This window comes from Hordeum vulgare, chromosome 6H (genome assembly GCF_904849725.1).
Source record: "Hordeum vulgare subsp. vulgare chromosome 6H, MorexV3_pseudomolecules_assembly, whole genome shotgun sequence".
Classification (NCBI taxonomy): domain Eukaryota; kingdom Viridiplantae; phylum Streptophyta; class Magnoliopsida; order Poales; family Poaceae; genus Hordeum; species Hordeum vulgare.
This window is the reverse complement of record NC_058523.1, coordinates 111,788,612-111,794,613: the sequence shown is the minus strand read 5'-3', so window position 1 is coordinate 111,794,613 and position 6,002 is coordinate 111,788,612.

Genomic DNA, 6,002 nt, shown 5'->3' with positions numbered 1-6,002 from the left:
ATCGTCACACTTTTATTTACTCACAGCTCAAACTCAAAATGATGATGACTCTATAGGAAATGCCTCCGGCAGTGTACCGGGATGTGCAACGATCTAGCTTGGCGTATGACGTTGGAACATCTCGCTAGCTTGGCGTATGACGTTGGCAATATGAGAGTGACCGCACAAGTCGTGAGACGGAACGGTGGGAATTGCATGGTAATATATCTCGGAATGGCTATGAAAATGCCATAGTAGGTAGGTACGGTGGCTGTTTTGAGGAAGGCATATGGTGGGTTTGTGCACCGGCGAGAATTGCGCGGCACTAGAGAGGTTAGCAATGGTGGAAGGTAAAAGTGCATCTATACCATGGACTCACATTAGTCATGAAGAACTCACATACTTGTTGCGAAAGTTTTTATTAGTAATCGAAAAAAAGTGCTAAAGGCATACTCCTAGGGGAAGGGTTGGTAGGTGTTAACCATCGCGCGATTCCGACCTCAACACAAATGATGACAATCAATAGATCAATTATGCTCTGACTTCCTAACATAGCGGTTCACCATACGTGCATGCTACGGGAATCACTAACTTCAACACAAGTATTTCTAGATTCACAACACCCTACTAACATAACTCTTAATATTACCAAATCCACGTCTCAAAACTAATTGAGAGGAATCAAGACTCCTCTTTCTACTCAATGCACATGAAGATGGAGGTTTTTGTATCCTCTTTGGGTACCTATCACTTTTCGGACTACTTTCATAGCATAAGTCAACTACCAAGTCATGCACCGCCGTGCTCTAAAAGATATAAGTGAAGCACATAGAGCAAAATTATCTAGATCAAAAGATATAAGTGAAGCACTATGAGCATTCTAGCAAAATCACGATGAGTGCATGTCTCTCTCTCTCTCAAAAAGGTGTGCAGCAAGGATGATTGTGACACAACAAAAAGAAAAGACTCCTAAGATACAAGACGCTCCAAGCAAAACACATATCATATGGTGAATAAAAATATAGCTCCAAGTAATGTTACCGATGGATTGAAGACGAAAGAGGGGATGCCTTCCTGGGGCATCCCCAAGCTTAGGCTTTTTGGTGTCCTTAAATTTGGCTTGGGATGCCTTGGGCATCCCCAAGATTGAGATCTTTCCACTCCTTATCTCTTTGTCCATGAGAACATCACCCAAAACTTGAAAACTTCACAACACAAAACTTAAACAGAAACTCGTGATAACATTAGCACAAGAAAACAAACTACCACCTCTTTAGGTACTGTAGCAAACTTGATTTCTATTTATATTGGTGTTGGGCTACTGTATTCTAACTTTTCCATGGCTATTACCCCCCGATACTAACCATAGTTTCATCAAAACAAGCAACCAACTCAACAAAAACAGAATCTGTCAAAAACAGACCAGTCTGTAGCAATCTGTATGCTTTCTATACTTCTGGTACCTCAAAAAATCTGAAAATTTACGACTGCTTTGGCTAAAGGCATATCAACCAGCAGAAAAAATAATCAACTCAAAATCTCTTTCTGAATAGAAATTAAAAATCATCTCCTGAGCGAAAAGTTTTGGTCTTTTTCCAGCAGGATCAAACAACCATCACCAAGACTAGTCATAAAGGTTTTGCTTGGCTCAAACACAAAAAGAAACACAAAAAACACAATCACAACAGAATTATGATGTTGTGGACGCAACAAAACAGAAAGAAAAAAGATAAATTCATTGGGTTGTTGATACATCTCCATCGTATCTACTTTTCCAAACTCTTTTGCCCTTGTTCTGGACTCTAATTTGCATGATTTGAATGGAACTAACCTGGACTGACGCTGTTTTCAACAGAATTGCCTTGGTGTTGTTTTTGTGCAGAAATGAAAGTTCTCAGAACATCCTGAAAATTTACGGGGAATATTTCTGGAAAATATGAAAAATACTTACGCAAAGATTTTATTATTAAGGAGAACCTTAATATCCCGTAGTTTCCTTTCGGACCCCGCTGCCACGGGGGGGATGGACAATAGATGTCATGCAAGTTCTTTTCCCTAAGCACGTATGACGACACATGGAATGCATGCCTACATCACATTGACGAACAGGAGCTAGCCACATATCTCTCCGTGTTATAACTTTTGCATGATGAATATCATCCAAACAAATCACCGACCCATTGCCTACGAGTTTGTCCCACTGCTGCTGTTACTTGTTTTGCTCTGCTGCTGTTACTACTGTTGCTGCTGCTGGTACTTGCTACTGCTATTACTTGCTACCGTTGCTATCATACTACTTTGTTGTTGATATTTTGCTTGCAGATATTAATCTTTCAGGTGTGGTTGAATCTGACACATTCAGCTGCTAATACTTGAGAGTATCCTCTCACTTCCTATTGGTGAACCAACAAATTTGGGTTGAATACTCTACCCTCGAAAACTGCCTCGATCCCACGCGCTCGTGGGTTATTGCAAGACAATTTCTAATTGTTGAGCAATCGAGAATAGCAGTCGTCTAGCCATTGCCAGAGATTGCCAATCAGTTGCCTCCCAACAAGCGTTATTGTTTAACACCCTTAGCTAGGCATAAAAGCGATAGAATCACGTATCGTCATCTTTGGTGCTCAAACCATAAGTAGCGTGATCACTTATCATCTTAAGATTTCCATCTTTCTTGCTGGATGACTCACCACTATTTTTGGGAACAAAAACAGACTTGGTGACCTTATTGTGGGCAAATTTTGGAGTATTCTGCACAGCAGCAAAAGCGGAACCCAAGTTGGTTATAACGTCCTCTAGTTTGCCAATCCTAGCGGAATCATGACCTAGCTTTTCGTTAACTGTGGGTTCCTTCTCCTTTAAATTTTTCATAACCATTCCCACCTTGGATCCGTACTGAGTGATTTGATTGTGGATCTTTTTATCCAAATTTTCAATGAGTTCGATCGTAGCAACTTTATTTTCAATGACGTCCAACCTACGCATCACATGTTCCAGAGTTAAGGTGGTTCCATTAACCATGAGTGGGGGTGAGCCTACCAAATTTATTACAGCTCCGTAAGAATCAACGGTATGGCTACCCAAGAAATTTCCACCTACGATGGTGGTAAGAATATACCTATTCCAAGGAGAAACACCCACATAAAAACTGCGAAGCAGGACGGTAGTGGATATGAGTAGATCTACTCTGAGCATTGCAAATCCTATACCAAGCGTCCTTTAAGTTTTCTTCCTCAATTTGTTTGAAATTGAGAACTTCTCTCTCAGGAGTATCATTCAAAGTGGTTGATCTAGCCATGAGGACAGGTAGACTATCCCACAGAGACGAACAGAAAGCAAGCGAGAGAAAAGGGCAAACGAAAAGGCGAATGAAAAAGGCAAACGAAAAAGGCAAATTGTGAAGTGGGGGAGAGCAAAACAAGAGGCAACTGGCAAACAAAGTAAATGCAAGAGATGAGTTTGTGACACCTACTTGGATGAGTTCTTGACTTGATCCTCCCCGGCAACGACACCAGAAATTCTTCTGCTACGGCAACAAAAGTCCTTCCCTAGCAACGCCAGGAATTCTTCTTGCTACTTCTCTTGTTTGCGTCGTTTTTTCCCTTGAAGAGCAAAGGGTGATGCAGCACAGGAGAAGTAAGTATTTCCCTCAATTTGAGAACCAAGGTATCAATCCAGTAGGAGAATCTCGTCAAGTCTAGAGTACCTGCGCAAACACAAAAGAGCTTGCACCCAACGCTATAAAGGGGTTGTCAATCCATTCAAGATTGATTGCAAAGTGAGATCTGAAGGCGGAAAGTGCAACGAAGTAAAAAGTGTAAGGCTGAAATATGGTGTGGAGTAGACCCGGGGGCCATAGTGTTCACAAGAGGCTTCTCTCAAAATAGCAAATATCACGGTGGGTGAACAAATTATTGTCGAGCAATTGATAGAATCGCGCAAAGTCATGACGATATCTAAGGCAATGATCATACATATAGGCATCACGTCCGACACAAGTAGACCAATATTTTCTGCATCTACTACTATTACTCCACACATCGACCGATATCCAGCATGCATCTAGTGTATTGAGTTCATGACGAACAGAGTAACGCCTTAAGCAAGATGACATGATGTAGAGGGATAATCTCAAACCAATGATGAAAACCCCATCTTTTTACCCTTGATGGCAACAACATGATGCGTGCCTCGCTACCCCTTCTGTCACTAGGTGAGGTCACCGCACGGTATGAACCCAAAACCAAGCACTTCTCCCATTGCAAGAATCATAGATCTAGTTGGCCAAACAAAACCCACAACTCGAAGAGAATTACAAGGATATGAAATCATGCATAAGAGAGATCAGAAGAAACTCAAATAAGATTCATAGATAATCTGATCATAAATCCACAATTCATCGGATCTCGACAAACACGCCGCAGAAGAAGATTACATCGGATAGATCTCCATGAAAATCATGGAGAACTTTGTATTGAAGATCCAAGAGAGAGAAGAAGCCATCTAGTTACTAGCTATGGACCCATAGGTCTATGGTGAACTACTCACGCATCATCGGAGAGGTCATGATGTTGATGAAGAAGCTCTCCATATTTGAATCCCCCCTCTGGCAGGGCACCAGAACGTGCCCCAGATGGGATCTTGCGGAGAGAGAAGCTTGCGGCGGCGGAAAATTACTTTCGATGATCTCCTGATTTTTTATGGGATTTTAGGGAATATATAGGCGCAAAACCTAGGGCAAAGGAGCCTCAGGGAGCCCACAAGCCAGAGGGGCGCGGGCCCCCCTGGCCGCTCCATGAGGGCTTGTGGGGTCCCTGGTGGCCCCCTGCCCTCATTCTCCGGCTTCCCGATCTTTTTCTGTTCCGGAAAAAATATTTTTGGCAGTTTCATTCCGTTTGGACTCTGTTCAAAATTCTCCTCTGAAAGGGGTGCAAATCATGGAAAAAAGAGGAACTGGCACTTGGCACTGAGTTAATAAGTTAGTCCCAAAAAATATATAAAAGGCATGCAAAACATCCAAAGTTTGACAAGATAATAGCATGAAACCATCAAAAATTATAGATACGTTGGAGATGTATCACCCCCCGATACAACCCATAGATTCTTCAAAATAAGCAAACAACACAAAAAAACAGAATCTGTCAAAAACAGAACAGTCTATAGCAATCTGTTTACTTCGAATACTTCTGTAACTCCACAAATTCTGAAAAATTAGGACAGTCTGGGAAATTTGTAAACCAATCTTGTGTAAAATATTCATATCAAAATCACGTTCCCGTGAATTTATAAAATTCCTGGACTTGGAGCGAAAGTTTTTGTTTTTCAGCAAAATCAACTTGCAACCACCATAGACCATCCCAAAGGTCTTACTTGGCTCAAACACTAATTCAAATAATAAAACATAATTATTACACACACAATAATATGTGTAACACAAAAAATAAAAATAAAAACAAAAATCAAAACAAATAAAATTGGGTTCTGTCCCAACAAGCGCTATTGCTTAACGCCCCTAGCTAGGCATAACGCAATAGATCTAGGTATTATCATCTTTGGTATGCAATCCATAGGTAGAACTCATTATAGATTCATAAGGTAATATTATTTTATTTCTAGGAAAGTGCTCCATGCCTTTCCTTAATGGGAATTGGAATCTGATATTACCTTCCTTCATATCAATAATTGCACCAATCGTTTTAAGGAAGGGTGTGCCAATAATAATAGGACATGTAGGATTGCATTCTATATCAAGAACAATGAAATCTACGGGCACATAATTCCTATTAGAAACAATAATAACATCATTAATTCTTCCTGCATGTTTCTTAGTTGTGGAATCTGCTAGATGCAAATTTAAGGAACAATCATCAAATTCATGGAATCCTAACACATCACATAAAGTTTTTGGAATTGTGGAAAAGCTAGCAGCCTAATCACATAAAGCATGGCACTCATAATATTTAATTTTAATTTTAGTGGTAAGTTCCCACTCATCATAAAGTTTTCTAGGTATAGAGACCTCC